Source organism: Eurypyga helias, unplaced genomic scaffold (assembly GCF_000690775.1).
Source record: "Eurypyga helias isolate BGI_N326 unplaced genomic scaffold, ASM69077v1 scaffold7622, whole genome shotgun sequence".
In the NCBI taxonomy this organism is placed as follows: Eukaryota; Metazoa; Chordata; class Aves; order Eurypygiformes; family Eurypygidae; genus Eurypyga; species Eurypyga helias.
In genome coordinates this window covers 39591-57900 of record NW_010235219.1, presented here as the reverse complement: position 1 = coordinate 57900, position 18310 = coordinate 39591, and positions in this window count along the sequence as shown.

Sequence of the window (18310 nt, the reverse complement as noted above, 5' to 3'; positions counted from 1 at the left end):
AACCCAATCAGAGAAACAAACATGGAAAATAGAAAAATTGGGTTGGAAGAGCAAAATGGATGTAAAGAAATCCAGAAAGCAAGGATTTCTGGAATGAAGGGGAAATTGTGAAATCTGACAGACATCCCTGACAAGATAGTACTTGATACAACTGTACTTTCAGAATAACCTTCCAAGTACTACCGTCTTGCTGTATCGCTCACCTGCTCGGGATTCCTTTCTTGCTGAAGAGCTACAACCTGAGGCTCTTTGTACCTAGGCTTGAACAATACTCTCCGACTTCAATTCCTGTGCATCTGCCTTCGTATTAGGCTACATTCTTAGCAGTTTTGTACCATAAGGAGATAAGGAAAGTGAAGTACTGCCCTAAACCTTTCCCCAAGTAGTGTCAATTTGACTCTATTTATAAATCCACAGCCATTACACAACAGCAGCTTTCTGCATTTCTAGGGGTGGTTGGAAACATTTAGCCTCTTTTACAGCAAGGTCCTGTTCTTTGGGCAAGCATCAACAGAATTAGCAACAGCTTTTCCAAACAGTAAAACCCCCTGTTTTGTAGGGATTTTGCAAGCCTCTAAAAGGTGCAAAAGGACACAAGGCCAACTGTTTGAGCAGGTGAGCATTTTAATTCACCTGCTAATTACAGCCCTGCAAGAAAACAGTACGACCTGTCATGTGCATTACTACTGTCCACAAATTGCACAGGTTAATTGACAAAGACCTCTCCAGTTCTCGATACTATTCTAGCTCAGAACTTCAATTTACTGGAGACTTCCTTCAAGTGAATTTAGAAGAGTGAACACAACTTTTTATCATAATTACTATTATCAGTGTAAGAATCTGTGTTTTGACATTATAGCAAAAAAACTTGTACCTTAGAACAAAACACATGTCAACGTAAAGGGTGGCAGTGCCAATTCTGGAAAATAAAAAAAATTGAAGCATTCAGTACAACTACTATCTAATAGTGTTTCTACATATCCCAGGCAGTTTCACAGCACATACTTTAATTTCCCCAACTGTGTCTGGTTTTCAGAAGAGAATTGAACATTTGTGTATAAATGTGGTTAGAGAAACGTCCAAAATAGTATTAGGTGGTATTATCCAGGGATTCAAATACAGCCAGCTGGGTTTTGGAAGTCTCTTTAATAAATTTCCTTAAAGTCTGCATCTGAACACACATGCGAGGTTGCTCCCTTTTACGGAGAGAGGGAAACTAAAGGCACAAGGAAATGAAACCATGTGCTCAGAAACAATGACAGAGCATGGTATGAGCCCATGTCTGCAGATTCCTTGGTTTTGGTGATCTGACCAGTAAGGTGGGATACTTTCTGAACCACAAATTTTCACACAAATTCAAACAAAGGGAGGCTAAAGTGACAGAAGATGAGGAGGAAGGAATGACATTCCTCTACCATGTATTTTCCCATAGCTTCCTTGTAGAAAAACATTCACATTTTGTCTTTATCAACTTCCACTTTCCTCCTTCACTTGTCATACCAAATGAAAACTTGCTGGTTTACTTGGAATGTATGTCGTTAACAGTTATTGCTTGCCTCAATTCTATTCTTTTTGTCCTCCCCTTCAGAAAGGGGAAAGGATGGTGCAGGGAGACAGAGTACATATGTGCTTTGGGTGAAGGAAGAGGACAGAGGAATTGCCACCTTTTAAATGACTTAATGCCAATTAAGTGAGCAAATAAGAGTTAGAAACCTCTCAGAAAATGGCCTTGCATGAAAATCTGTTGTTAAAGTTCCGTGCAGGTACCGAGTTGTAATGTTTCCACAGAATTGGAAACACCCACTATCCTCATGATTCATTTTGTGAAAGGATCCCTCAGTCTGACTAGTTGTTCTAGCTAACCCACTACTCCAGACAGATTCATCTTTTAACCCAAACAACAGGTAACAAGAGAAGACTCTAATAGTAATCTCTGTGCTTGCAGCAACAAACCTGCACCAAAGCCTGAAGGAGTTTACCAAGAGGCAGCTTTTCCAACACTGTGTTGTCCTTTGCTGTGCAAGTAACCCATCGCTCCTGACCAACCCTCTACACTGCAGCCAACCCGTGAAGGTCTGACCCTTCACCCCAGCCTGTCTCCTCCAAAGAGGATGACCTGAAGCTTTGCCCAGGTCCAAGATGCATCTGTAGAGCTTCTCATCTTTTCACGCAGGGAAGGGGAGCCATGAGATGAGATGAGATGCACATTTCTTCCTGCTGGCTGTGTAGAATTTCGCACATGCAAGCCTCCCCCTCCAGAGGTCTTTCAACTTCAGATGTTCCCACTACCAAGAAAGCTCTCAGCTTGGAGAAGAGCTGCTCAGTTCACAAGGCTGTTTTTCTTCTTACTCCTGTAGACAGGCTCACTCTCTAGGTGGTAAATTATTCATTCTACACATTCTCAATCTAGGTCCTGACATCACATATACTGTTTAATGCTGCAAAATCAATATATTCTGAAAGCTATGGTAGTCTGTGGCAAGCTGTAGAATTTTGAATCCTTTCTCCAGCTATGTAACTTTTTTGCTGTTTTTCAATTAACAGTTAATTTCTGAACAACAGCACAGTATTTTAGAGGACAGTACCCTGCAGGAAGAATTGAGGTATGTTGTCGTTAGTCTACTTAACGCTGTAAAGCCAAATACATATTAATGTTTTATTTGCCAATAATGTCTAGGTGTTACAGGGGTATTCAAACCTAAGCATCAACTGTGTTTCCGTAGTTTTGAAAACAAGGATAAATGCTTGCTAGAATATTTAACAACTGACTGGCATTCTACAGTTGAAAGACAATAAAAAAGCCTCGCTCCTCCAGAAGTTAAGCTTTAAAAGAGTATGCATTTCTCCCATTTTCATTGTGATTACACAGGCACTGAGAGTGAAGTACTTGCAGAATCTAGACTTTACACAAACAACTTAAATCTTTAGTATCTGTAAGGTGCTGCGTGCACTCATGATGCTTTTCTCTTTTGGACGTAAGGAAGAAGTTCTTCACCGAAAGGGTTATCATGCACTGGAACAGGCTGCCCAGGGAGGTGGTGGAGTCACCATCCCTGGATGTGTTTAAGAGACGGGTGGATGAGATGCTGAGAGATACGGTTTAGTGGCGGACAGAAACAGTTGGACTGGATGATCTCTAAGGTCTTTTCCAACCCAGTGATTCTATGATTCTCTGAGCAAGGAATAAGTGAAGTCCATCTGTACATTCAGCCTGTAGACTATACTTTATTTTTTGGTAATTAGAAGGTTACTAAACCCAGTTAGATTTAAAAATTTGTCAATAGCATATTCACACAATACCCTGTCACAGTCTTCTAACACTTCCATTCTGGCCTAATTTAAAACAACTGTTGTTCCTAGGCACAGAGCAGAAAGCAAGGACAAAAACGAATGCTAAAAACCCAGCCTCCACCTCATAGCCAGTAAAGCCCTGGGTTGCTTCACTGAATCTGAATTCTGTTCCCTTACAAAGGCCAGTCATAGCATTGGCTCTCTCCCATGACCACACAGGAGCAAGGGTTCCTTTTCAAGTTCGGACTGGAGTTCTCATTATTTAAGGGATGGGAAAGAATGAAATTATGTTCTAGTCATTCTGTGCCCTACTACTGCCTGAGATTGATTAACAGAAAATTCAATTTCATGCTATTCATCCCAAGCCCTTGCTACATGCAGTAGGAACAGGTCCTACTGTCTGCCAAGTGCTGCAAAAGCCACCTTCTTTCAGAAATTATCGCAGCGTTATTCATTGCAAGACTCTCCTCCTCCTCGCTGGCAGTCTCATTCTCACCTCCACTGCAGTGCTCAGACACAGGTACTTTGACCTGGCTGCAACCAGAGGAGAAAGTAAATCCCCCCACTATAACAGATGCTGTACAAAGGACGGATAAATCGCCTTTCTTTCATACATAGACACAGACTGGTTGAATGCCTGTATTCTGGTAAAGCATCCAGGGACATTTTCCTTGGCAACAAGCACAGTAGAGGCAGGCATTAAGAAATCCCTACCAGATAATTTCAAGATTGGGATAAACAGGGGTTATTTTCATTTAGACAGTGGTAGATGTCTGAGTTTATTTCAAAACAAGCATTGCATCAGCTGGGTGTCTGCAACACACTGGAAGAAATCAGGTGTCTTCACTGCGCACAACACTGATGGGGAGAAATGTAGGGGGAAGAAAAGATCTGAAGTTAGAAAGGGCTGAAGCAGGATGTCAAAAGTGGTTTAAAAAGCAAGGACGGCATCCTCCAAGACCGATCCACGGGCCCAGGGACATTTGTGAAGTTACTGGGAAGTTTAGAGATGGGGAGTGAGTATTCTTATTCGCAGCTCTTTTCAGGCCTGAGTGAGGGGAGGGAGCACCCGGTTTGCAATAAGCTGATCCACACAGAGAGTCGAGATGTGCATTTATTGGAGGTGCTTGCAGGTGGTTCACACTTTCCCTTGCCTTAGCTTCCATGCTTATCTTTCGGCCAGCCACAGCGAGACACGCAAGGGTGTGCAAGAGGGAACAGCACCATCCAGCTCCTGGCAACAAACAACTTAGTCTGCCTCAGCTTTCAGGATCCTCCTCCTCCTCTTCACTGCTTTGTACTGGAGAGGGACCACACACCCTATCCCCGAGGGATGCGAACCTCTGCCTTTGTGCAGAGCAGAAGCTGCCCCTCCGTATCAGCTCTCTGATGGGACTGTAGACAAAGCATGTATACTCCTGTCCAGCTGGCACTCAAAGCTCATTCAGCAAAGCCTTTGCATTTTGAGACTCCAGCCTTAGCCAAGGAAAAACCTAATATCTCTATAGCTTTCTGCAAGCTGTCTTTAACTACAGGTACTTTAAAATGAGTCTTACAGGTTATTCAAACTGTTCCTCTGGGGGAAAAAAAAAAAAAAAGAAAAAGAAAAAAAAGAGTGATAACTCATTTCAGGCAAAAAGCATTCAAAAAATGATGAGCATGATTCATTTGAACATGATAATAAACAAAGGGATTTGCTTCAAAGACAGCTGGTGAAAGGAAAATACACCCAATAGGTCCCAGCGGCTGATTTGTGCTGTGCCACTGGGCTTCTTATGAGAAGGCCTAATCAACATGAGAGTCTTTCAAATCCTATTTATCATACCGCACCGATAGTCATCTCATGCTCTTCTTCTGCCCTGCCTGCCCCTATGTAGCCGGGTGGATAGCGAGGAATGTTTCTTCAATGATTTATTCAATAAAGATCACAAAATTAATCAGATAAATTATTCAAGACGTTATTTGCCAACTTTTGCTGCTCACATTGCAAGAAAGAAATTGAGCTCCCAAGAATGTTACACACAAAAAGGCTGTGCCTACAAAACAGCTCTGCCAATTCTTAAGCAGACTATTGTTTAGCAATCCCCACGCCCAAATATCTTCTACTGCCCAGCGAAAGGCCAGTACAAGAGACAAAGCAGAGGCTTGCTCTCCAGCATCAAAATGGGGAAAAAAACCATATATTTATCTTAAAGGTCGGCTCAGTCATTGAATAGTTGCTTAGCAACATTTCCTAGCAACACCACTGCAGAAAAACCACAGCAAGCACTCTCCTACAAGTCAATTAGAAATGGTAATTTGTATGGGAAGATCCCACCGTCCGTTCCGATTAGAAACGACAACCCTTTCCTAATTGCCCTTCTTTTTTATTAGAAGCTTTGTAAATTCATCCCTTGCTCCATTTTGCTCTGCCTTCCTTCACTTCTCCTTCCCAGGTAACAAAACTTTACATCAGCAGCAAGTCAGCATCGACAGTATTAAGAGCAACACCTAAAAATATAATGCAGCCCATTCATCTTCATTTCCAAATCAATGATTGGTTTCTTCTCCTCTGCAAAAGCAGCTCAAGAGACACAGCTGGCTCTTCAGTACTCTTCAGATGTGGAGATACTGTCAAAGGAAGGGTCCTACAGCAAGCTGTAATTCTGGCACTAGAAGTTGCATTGTGCCTCCCGAAGTTCACATGGCCGTAGCTGGGAAAGTTCTCTTCAGGTCCTGAGGCATAACACAACTGGGGAATGTGGCAGTGCACCAGTAAACTACCACACTTCTCTGTGCCACACAGTCTGTAAGCAACAGCGATGGATAAGGACAGTTTGTTTAAAAACAAAGTAATTAAAGTGCTTGGTAATTTCATGTCATTTAATGCAATGTGTTCTGAAATGAGATTTGAAAACTAAAAAGCCAGGCAAATCCTTGAGATGGGACTATTCGCATATTTAAAACCTTTCCAACTTGAATCTGTCAATCTCAGCAATGAAATTAAATTAAGAGGAAGAGGAAAGAAGAAAGTGATCCTGTGTGGGCTGGTGACTGATAGAGGTTTAAACAGTCTCATTTACTGAACTCTCCAATATACAGTAATGACAAAAAATAGATTTCCTGCTGTCAAATGACCATAATTTTCTAGTTGTTTACTCTTTCCAGAGCTAGAAAGCTATCTCCTACTTAATTGCTTTCAAAAACTATTATATACTTTCATTAGTGTTTTTCATACTTACTCCCTCCTTTATATAAATTGCCAGTAATTTGAGGGAGATGTCTCCCTCAAAGTTTGAGGCAGATAAGCTTCAACACACACTTAGTTACAGACTTCACCCATAACCTACGCACATTCCTAACAAGCTGCAGACTCACAAAAACTTAAGGAATTAGAGAAGTCCCCACAGAGTCTCAGATTCTGAAACATGTTTTCCCAGCATTGCTCTCCAAAAGCAAACAGTACTGCTGACCTTCATGTGGCCTGGGATGCCTTCACTACTGAAGCACCAGTCGATGCAAATGCTGTACTGCATTGCTCAAAATCATCTTTGGGAAAGGGAAAAAGATGAGGATCAGGGTCAGCATGTAACATTAGGCCATTGTTGCTTTTCCAAGTTGCAAGTCCTGGAACACTAGGCAAGGGGGCAGGAAGAGAATGTTTGCCTCATCTATCCCCCAGCCTCGGACAGGGTCAGCTGTGACCGACACCATTCCCAAAGGGGTGACCCAATGTGACCTCAGCAGTCACCAGTGATGAAGATGCTGCTACCTCCAAAGACAAATAATTTCAGCGTCTCATGAAGTCAGGCATTAACGGCAAAGCTTTGCCATATTTGAAGTCTTTTGACTTCATTCAAGAATCTTAAAAACCAAATCTAATACTTTCAGAAGAATTCACGTGACCATCTGTCAAACTTTGTTTCTATTCACAAGGGAATTTCTGCTTTTCCCAGCTTGCAAATCCCAATGCACGTGTGCAGTTGTGACTTGTCTCTTCCCCTTACAACACAGGCCAGGCTGCTACTCAGGGCTATTTTCTGGCCATCCTCCTTCAAAAGAGGCCCTCAGTTATCAACATTTCCAACAAGGTATGGCTGCTTTGCAGTGGCTAACAGCTGGGAAAACATGGCAGGCATGTCTGCAAGCATCCGACGCCAGGTTGATACGACATTACAGCTCTAGCACTATCAGCTTTACAGACACTATTAAGAGAAACCTTATTAGTCTGTGAAGCCTATGTGGTGAATCTGCAACCCTCTGGCTGACTACAGCTAACTACTTACTTCATAAAGCCCACAGCAAAATTATTCAATAGTAACATAAGGGGTAAAAGCCACACTGTGTGTTTTAATGTATAGCTTGTCAAAGTTATTTGAAAGGTCTATATAGCCTTTAGCAAGGAAAAGGTTCTCTACACTTGCCTGAGAGCAATATATTTGGTAATAAGGTAGTGTAATCAAAAAGCAGACCTTCCTCCATAGCAAACACATTTTGACGCTCTGACTTATGTGACAGTCTCCTGCATCAACTAGAGCTGGGAGATGGATCTGCCTACACCTTTCCTTTTAAATGAACACAGTAAAAATACCAAAAGAGCACTGAATCTCCAGAGTTAGCTTAGGAGAAAACAACCCAAAGCAGGTTAAATTCTGCAACAGCAAAAAACATAAATGCACCAAGTGTGACGAACAAAAGGGTCTGAAACAAGTATCGCCACTCCTGGGTGAACATGCAAAGGGGGAGGGAGGGATAAATCAAGGCATTCCTCTCCCTTTACCAACTTCTCAGCCTCAAGAGTGGGTGCTCCCTACTCTGAGGTTGGGCTGCAGGTCTGCTCCCCATTCCTCTCGCTGCACCCCGTTGCTGCTCGTGGGGGGCTTGCTGTGCACCTCGGTCTCTCCCAGCTGAGCTCTGCGGCTCTCCACGAAGGAAGCAGCCCTCTGGCGCAGGATCAACCCAGGGATGAACGGGGACAGAGAGGCAGCTTGCTCGCTTTGGCCCAAGCACAGCTTTTAAAAAGTAAAGCAAACCATGAAGAGTGAGCATGCAAACCAGATCCCAGCGAGAACCACTGACACTCCCTGGACATGAATCCAACTCCACAAAAGTTAAATGTAGTGAAGTGGTTAGAAGTTACTCTTCCAATGCCATGTTTTGGAATTATGTAAATTCTGTGTTAAGAGCACAGGGAGCAATTTATAGCCTTTTAGTGAAACTGCAGTACTGAAACTGTGTTTGCTCATCCCTCAAAAGGCCAGAGAAGACTTTTACAAAAGAAATGAACAGGTAAGATTTGAAAGGCAATTTTGGAATTTAAATGAGAAAGTAGTGATTATTTCTTCAGCCCTTCATGACAGACAGAAGGGCTTTGTTATAAAGTTAGGCTGGAACCAGCCCAATCAGAAAAAATAGAAATAAAAGAGAAAAAAACAAAAACAACTTCTCTGCATTAAAACCAACATCAAGCTAATAGTCCAGAGATCCAAGATGCCCTCCCTCACAGGAATGGGAGGGCAAGTGAATTGGTCCCTGGAGAGCCCCATTTAATCCTAAAAAATTTCAAAGATTCTGCAGGGTAATACAACGGTAAGATGAGAGACATTACAGTTTGTGCATCCCAAATTCCTTTGTTCTTCAGACGCACTCAGCCATGGCAAGGACTAACTGCTGCCCTTCTCAGCAGAGTTAGCTGCTCCCTACCAACCCAGCTGCAGTCCCACGGACTCAGGAATTCAGCTTTATTCATGCTCATTTGACATGGATGAACTGGAGTCAGAAGACAGGATGAAGGGAAAACAAGATGCCAGAGCTAAGGTCAGGAGCCCGAGGGCACAGCCCGAGAGAAGCAGTGGGCTCCTTCCCAGCACACTGCCTTCACCAGCTCATCCCCATGGGGACAGCTACCCCAGCTCCTTCGGGAGCAACCATTTTACTCTGTATTGCTTTGGGGCAGTTAAGCAAGAGGAATCCTCCCTTGCCCAACAAGGAAAAAGTATAGAATAAAATGCAAATTCAGAAGTCTGCCTTTGTTACAAAGAGAAAAAAAATGTGCGCACAAAATACTGGGGGGAAGTATAAAATAAGCTAGGTCACCCACAAAACCTGGGCCAAACCCACAAGCTCTCTTGGAGACATCTGACTATCAGGTCCATTCTTGTTTTAAGTTCTCCCTTTACTGACAAACCCAAGTGCCCAAATGGTTATTTGCAGAATACTAATAGCCACAGTTAGCAATTGAAATGAAGACATCCTGCAGCAAAAACCATGCAGATAAGCCTTTTTGCAAGTCACAGGGTATAGATGGGATGCAATCTGCTAAAGTCAAGCAGCATAGCTGTGGCCAAAAAAAAATAAACCGAACATAAACCCAGCACATTTTGTTTGTGCACAATGCCACTATGAAAAGGAGCTTTGTCTCATGAAAGACCTACAAATTCCCACCTAACTTCACTCAACACAAGCTCATTGGTCATTAGACACCTACAGGACGAAGCATTGGCCAGACCTTTACTGACAAAAGAAATTTAGTATCATCACCTTGACAGAGACTCAAGAAGAAGAAAGTCAGAAGGAACCTCATTGTAATCCTTTTGTTCCTTCTTTCTATTTTTAAAATAATATGGACTGCTCAAAGCCAAGACTCATATTCATCCATTAGACTTGCAATTTAAGAAGGCAAAGGGACTGCCTGGAAAGAACTGCTGCTCTAAAAGGCACAGAGAAACCAGATTTCCGAGTGGCAGGTCTCAAGGTGTTCAAGTATACCTACATCACAACCATCCACGTGTTTCAAACCCCATACAAGGGCTGGGGGAAAACCTGAAGTCTGTTCACACAGATTTATAGTGCAAAGGACCAGCTTTATGTGATCGTAAGGGCGTAGCAACGTGCCAGTTATAAAGCTCAGGCCAGTTTGCAATGGGAGAGAAGACCCATGCTCTACTGTTCAGTGCCTCCTGCACCACCCACCCATTCCTGAGTGGAAATTTAGTAACTACTTCTGCTAGGAATGTCTCTCCCCACACCCCCACCCAAAAAAACCCAAGCCTCTTTGCAGCCTGATTACCTCTCAGGATTCGGCCTCTTCCTGCAGCACCCTTTCCTACTGAAGACAGCAGGATTGCTCAGCCAGAGGCTTCAGCAGGAGTGTAGGTGGCAATGGGTAGGGATTTTGCTAAGTTATGCAAAACTCTCTGCAGGCGTTGGATCACCCAAATATTTGCCTAAAAGGCAAGGCAAGAAAAATGGCACATTGAACAGCAATGTACTGGCAAATGGTCCTGAGCAATAAAAAAAAAAAGCAGAGGTAGGTGTGTAGCTCTATGCCAGGTATTTATCACAAGAAGTCATTTTCATCTGCCCTACTTTGGATGAGGTGAATATGCTGAAGGTAACTGCAAACCCTTAGGCGCTATTGCAACAGGCCTGTGTACCTCAGTACTGTATCACCAGAAGCTTAATTTAAGATCACAGGGCGTTTTATCTGTAGCTCTTGGTATTGTGCAATTGCTATGGTATCCATATGCAGAGAAAAAGGGGGTATTAGGGAGTGTAATGAACATATTTCTTCCCTAAACTATCTCCCTGGAACACCTCAAGAGTGGCTTAAAGCACAGGTCAAGAAGTCCAAGTGGTTATTGCATTGAAGGGATAAGACCTGAAAGGCTCTAAGGATGAGAAATGCCAACTGTTATGATTACCACAACCTGATCTTAAAACAGATACCACGATAAAGAGAAAAGGATGGGCACAGTCTTCAGAGCACAGTCATTTTTCATTGCCTATCAGCAGCAGTTCAATTATGGCACATGGTCTCCCTGTGTGCTATTATTATACTTGCAGCTGTGCCCATAGGCAGGCATTTCTCAAAACTACTCTCCTTTTGGGTGGAAATGACTGACTCCCTGCTACGCATGGTGCAAGTCGGACATGGCACCAGATGGGGACATAAGGGTCATGCTGGGGGGCCATGATCTCAAAAGCCCCTTCCAACCCAAACCCTTCTACGATCTTCTAAATAAAATGAATTAAAAGCATAACATTATACATGTGCATGGACACCTTGAATAGTTCTTTTGGTGTTAGCCTTGGATCCAGTGGCGATTTTGATCCAGCAAGGCCTGGATCCAGCGGCAATTACTTTACGAATTAGAGCACTCAGGTAGCCCAGATACAAAACAATCCTTCATGTTCACAGACTAATAATGTATTTCTGAGAAAGCAGGGTGAGAAAGGCATGTGGCACAAGCCTGGCAAGCACACAGGTGAAGATTGTGGATTAGTCTGTTTGACACCAAGCAGCCCTCACCATCACAGGGGAAACAGATGAAGGACCAGAACACCCAACCCAGTTGACTTTGTTTTGCTGAAGAGAAATAGCCACAAACAGCTGCTATTTCTTGCCAAGACGGACAGCAGATCTGCAGATCCTTTAAAAACAGAAAGCAATCCCTGCTGTTAAATGTCCCTTTGCCACCCTTCTGGCTGCAGGAGCTGCACAGTTGCCACCTGCTTCCTAAACAACCCAAGCACAACAAACATAATTTAAAAAATAGACCAATTTATACAAAGAAACAGAGCATATCCATCAAGTGATAGTACATATCTTTAACCCTGGTGCTTGCATTGAAGTCCAGCGAATTTATGCAAGTTATCCGTAACTTACAATGCTTGCACCAAAACAAATGCTTGTTTTGCACTGCGTTGCTCTCTTCCTGCAGACCCTTCACTACATTGCTCCCTCGCTGCCTCCCCACCACCAGACCTTGCAATTCTTGGCACTTCCTGACTTTTTTGTTAGTCTTTGAAGCTCAGGATTTCACTAATTCATTTCCATGCTTTATTTCTTCTAAGAATTCCTTTGTGAAGTCTGCTCGGTCTTGGGAAGCAGCACTGTGCTAGTATGTGCCTTTTATAACCAGGAGCTCAAGCGTGAAATGGGAGAAAGACTGAGCATACGTATACTCACACTAGAGCATAAATGAGTTGGAGAATAGAGCTCACATGAGAGATGGGGAACAGCTTCCTGGCCTAGAAGCAGCTTTCCATTCAGGAAGATGAAAATTGATTTCTCCGCTCTGGTTCAATTAATTACTACAGCCATCCCCATGTAATTAAGTAGAGTAGATGCTTTAGACCAACATGATTTTCTGCCAGGAGCTTCAACAGTAAGTGAGGCTGGAGGCTGCCATTCACACCAGTGCAGTGCCATAGCCAGGCTGGCTTTCACTCTGCTCCATCATCCCTGGAGCCCACATTTTCCTTTGTCTTCAAGGAACTCACAAATAACTTTCCCTCTTATCTCACCAGCAAGCCATATTTCAGGGTGAGCGACAAAACCCAGGTTGTCACCATCCATGAGTGCCTGCTGCCTTGCCATCACCTCTTGGGGCTCTTTTCCCTACTCCTGTTATACCCAGGGGCAAACAGCTTGGCAGCTAGGATACCTTTTGTGATGCACTCTGACCACTACGTGATTTCTCGTTCAGAGGGGTCTTCTCTTCTGGGGTAAAGACAATGGTTTCTGCAGATAGGTGGCATGACTTGGGAACAAGTCAAGCCAACTGGTGACTCAGTTCAATCAAACAAACAGGAAAATAATGTTCTTGACCTGTTCTCCACAGATTTTGTAACACAGCTTCCAACCTGTGAATTACAGACCACATTCTGATCCCCTGCCTTTAAATTATTAGGCCAGAATATATACAAGTTTCTGCTACAAGGAACAGACTCCAAGATTCTCAAAGCTGAGTATTCTCTTCATTTGATTTGGGACTAGTTGAGTTAAATTGATTTTTTAAAATGTGTTTATCCTCTATAGGGACTTTTTTTTTTCCTAAATGCTTATTTGTTGAAACTGTGCCTATCCAATACTCATTACTGAAATGCATGGAAAGCTGCCAAAAGAAGCGATGCCTTCTGGACTAAACAAGGGATTTATTACTGAGAAACCACAGCACAGAGTAAAAATCCATCACAAATTTATTGATTTAAACTGATTGTAAGTAATCACACACAATTTATATTAAGTGAAACATACTGCCATCTAATTTAGAGTAAGTGAATTGAATGCTACTACTCTGAATCCTGTTTAAAAGCAAACCCTAATTGATATCCAGATAGAAATAATTGAAGCTTTCAGAAAACATGAATAAAATATTGTTACCTCTGTTTATTATTTATTGATAGGTCATTTTTACCTATTTAAAAATAGTTAGACAGTAATTACAGTATTATATTTCAGCAGCAATTTATACGTAAGCCTGTGGGCAAATTAAATAGAATTGGACAAGTACTGCACCTACAGTGTGGAGGTAAGCATTTGATGTGCAGGATGCAGTTTAAATTATTTCAACTCTCTTAACATAGAAGCCTCAAACTTTGCCTACTTTCCACCCAAATTTTACTAAAAAAAACCCCGCTTCTCTCCCCTACCGAGGAAGCATCTTAGGATGAAAATTGTATTGTACAGCACAAGTTATCACTGTGGCACATCTTTCCTCCAAGATCCCATTCAGGGAATTGTGCTTGTCAGTCTCCTTTGATATGTCACATAATTGGACCCCAATCCTCAGCAGTATTAGTCAGTCCTACAGCCAATTTTATTTCTAAATAAACGTTTGAAGGTATGTGCTGTTCTTTTAAACTGTCAGTGTGTAAACACTGCCAGGAATTAAAAAAAAAAAAAATCTTGTGCAGAATGATCTCCCTTGTGGGAAATTTGGCTGTTAATATTTAAGGATGTAAGAACATATTACTTTTATTAGTATATCACTTATTTGTAACAGGAGCACAGAGTGTGCCACTACTTTACTTTCACTATGCAATTGGCTTCACTGCTTTTGAAGGCCAGAAGCCCAGCTCAAACCTCTCCTCATGGAAACTGCTTCTTAGGTCATGCTTAGTTACAGTTACAGACTGACGCATAACTTCACAACAGGGGAATTTACGTGCCAGATCACAACATATTCGACTTACAAGGTTCACTGGAAACATTTCAGCTGTCCTTCCCACTATAGGTTGGGTTCAGGAAGCTCCTCATCAGCTGCCCATTTGCAGGAAGGTGTGTTTTAAGTTTTACATGAAGTTAAAAGCACAAATAAGGTTCAGATGGCCTTCTGACAACTTGAAAATTTTATTTTAAAAGTAAAGCTCTAACATATGTTGCACTTACAACTGTGAGCCTAATCCTGCAGCAAGCTGCATGGAAGTCGAACAGTTGTCCATAACTAGCCTCATTACAACTCAATTAAGTTCATTTGCAGAATGCATTGCAGGACCGGGCCCTTAGGAACTTGTTATGTTCCTAGAGCTTATTAAATTGCTGGATATCTTCAACAAGGCAACAGCTCTGCCTCCAAATCATAATTTACTCCTATTTGCCTGGTTAGAACTAGCCACCTGCTAGCTGTTATTTTTGTACAACCAGACACTTGCATTTATATAAACTTTCCCCATTTTCATCATCATCTGGCTCTTAACACAAATCCCCTGATTAAACACTGCAAAAGGCACTCTGCTTTTCCATTGCTGACATGAAGCAATACTGTCAGGGACAATGCTGAATTCTACATGAGGACATCCATGCCCCTCAGGTACTTGCCAAACATGGCTCAAATTCTAGAAAAGCTACGATGAGAAACAAAACATAATTCGAAAGCTCAGGTTTTTTTAAAACAAAGCTATCCACTACAAAGCAGTGTTTAGCAGAGACTTTTTTCTGTCTAATGACGTGGACATGTCCAGGCCGTAACAAACCTGTTTGTGCACAATTCAGAAACACTTAACTGACATTTCCACACAAAAATATGTTCAATGGATGCAGGTAGCTGGTTTGATGTGCTTGCTTGCCTTGCAAAGTATTTACTCTAGAAAACAAAAGAATGTTATGTTCTTGATGTTCTATAACATAAATTAGGAAGGGACCAAGTTGGATAAGGATCATTGAGTTCAACTCCCTGCTGCTCACAGGACCACCTAGAACTGAACCATACAACTAAGAGCATTGTCCAGACAGTCCTTAAACTCTGACAGGCTTGGTGCCATGATCACTTCCCTGGAAAGCCTGTTCCAGTGACCGACCACCCTCTCAGTGAAGAGCCTTTCCCTAATATCCAACCTGAACTTCCCCTGACGCAGCTTCACTCCATTTCCTCTTGTCCTGGCACGGGTCACCAGAGAGAGGAGATGGTTTAGTGGTGGACCCAGCAGTGTTAGGATAAGGGTTAAACTTGATGATCTTTTAGGCTGGAAAAGATCTTTAAGATTCTATGATCAGCAACTCCCCACCACTGCCCCCCTCAAAGGAAGGTGTAGGTTGCAATAAGTGTCTCCCCTCGGCCTTATCTTCTCCAAGCTGAACAAACCCAGGGACCTCAGGCCACTCCTCATAAGTCTTGTCCTAATTTTGCTTATACTCCCGTTTCATGAGCCTTACACTGCTGCTTGGAGAGAGTCCCAGACTGAAAAAAACCCCGTTTGTTCACAGTTCCTGAGCTAGCCACATCCCAGGGCTGGGCCCCCAAAACCCACGTGCTGTCACCTACTGCACTGTTTGCTAAAGTAAGTGTGAGGAATTAGCAAGTTAGAGTAATAAGTAATCCTTTGCTCTGAGGGGTAAATGTATTTATTTATAAATTTAAGTAAAACTTCAGTCAGAGACAAACTGTCACAAGGGAATGAAGTGAAAAAGGTTTATTTTGTCAAGGAATTCTTGTTATATCTGCTCAAACTCAGCCAATTTTTCTGCTGTATTTCTCCGTCCCCACTCATTCTCAGCAGTCTAGCTATTTCCACCCAGTCTCTGAAGTGCATACACAGACAAACTAGAAAAAAAAAAAAAAACCAAAAGAGAAAGGTTCAATGCATCAAATGCAGAAAGACAACTCGGGCACGGTCTCTGAAGAGGAAATAGTGAGATGCACAATTTGAGAACTGGCTCTGGGCATCAAAAGCTGCTCGCAGTAGGATTGTTTCCGAGCAGAGCTCTACAGGTTTCAGTTGTGGTCAATGAGAAACAAAGGTCATGCAGGTGCTTTCATGGTAGAGTGGCAGCAACAGTATATCCTCCTCCTCCTCTGTAATCTAACCCTAATGTGGAAGCTACAGCTCCTCAGAAAACTTACATCAAAAGACATCCTAAAAACAGTGCTTGTTGTTTCGATTAACCACAGAAAACACGAGATTTCCTGAGACAAAATGGCTTCACCTGCTGTTACACCAGCAGCACCACACAAATACCTGAATACAACTAGTGCTCACATCATATGCCTCCCGCGTCCCAAAGCGAAGGACCACAGTTCTTAGCTTCAGTTTTAAAAGGCTGTTGCAGTAAAAGCCATTTGCATTGCACTGCAGCAGTTTGACACTGCTTTTCAGTATTAAAGTAACTCCACTGCTAATGATTTTGGCAACCCAGCGCCAGAGGATGACAGCAGTTCTGACACCACGCAAGAGCAAGGGACATGACATGAGATGTTGTGAAATCAAGGTTAGATGTGGCTCAAGCAGTTAATATTTGCTTTCTTCCCAGTCCAAAAGGAAGCAGTTTTATTGAAGGATAAGCCATCATACACCCGAAACCCGTCATTCCCAACAGCTTCAACAGGGGCCACTGCTCTCCTGCCTCATAGGACAACAAAGCTGAAGTCGGAGAGCAAACAATCAAATCAAACCCACAGTATTTACACTCAGTTCACATGAAAATCAGATTTCCCACGGATTAGGGATTAGCCTTTTTTTGTTTGTTTTTGTGATAATAGAGGGCACCCGCAAGCCCACCTTTCTCAGGCCTGTCCTAAACCCCATCCACAAGCTTCAGCCTCTTCCAAACATGGTTATCTTCTTACATACTTGCAGTAAGGCTTCAAAAAAAGCCAGCTCTTGCACCATGCAGTCCAACCCCCCTGCCCCAATCCCCAACACAGTCTGCAGAGAAATTTGAAGACCGTAACTCCCCAACAACACAAGCCAAAGACAGCAAAACACCACAAGATGTTTGCTGTCCTGACTTGTGATTTTAGCCTCAGGAAGATTTCTTTAAGGGATGAACTAAAATTTCAGTCAGTGTAATGTCAAACCGCACCAAAAAATATCCCCTCACAATCACATCTTCCTTTGGTATCCCTGTGACAGCATCCACACACACCTCACGCTTACAGCACGTTAGTTTCTGATGGTTGTCCTCTCCTTGCTTATGCTACAGCTTTGGATCTCAGAGAAGTGAAATGTTAATATTGAACGTGAAAGAGAAATTCATCTGTGTGATGAGAGTAGTGAGCTGTCGTAGAAGCTGTCAAACCAAGGAACTGTCTTACAACTGCCATAGTATAATGAAAATATTCTTTAAAACTCTGTGACAACTGCAAAGTGAGACAGAAAATGAAACTGCTACACCTGGAGACTGTACTCTCTGTGTGAGAGCACATCAGCCTCTGTGCTGGCCACCACAGCCACTTAGAGTGGGGGCAAGCTCTATTTCCAAAATGCTTGGATCAACAGCAAAGACAGGCAGGCCATTTTGCTTCCCATTTCCCCAGTGCCAAAAGAAGTCATTATTGCAGTACTGCTTTGGAGGAGACAGGAGAACTGCCAGGTTCACAAGCACAAGTAGCTCCTTGCACAGGATCAGCCTCGGATGCCCTCTCCTCAGTGCACAAAGCTTCAGCTAGGGCACAGGGGACGGAGGCTCACACATGTTCAGAGCCACGCACAGAGGGCGAAGGCCAGTTAGGCAGGAGGAAGCCCCAGCTCATTCCAGGAAAGGCTGGGGAAAAACACTGCCCAGTCCACAATTTCAGGCTTTTAGAGAACGCAGTCTACCTAATGAACATGCTTTTCCAGCAATCAAAATAAAGAAGTACATGAGGCTTAAAACTCTGCAGAGCCCATAGGGACTTGAACTTGCACATCTGACCGTCAAGCAACAAAAGACTTCCTTTGCAGACAGCATCAACACAGGTTCTGTTTTGCCACAGTTCCTGGAAAGCTGCTGCTAATTTCAGTGAATCATACTTTGCTCATTGCAAACATCTCTTGA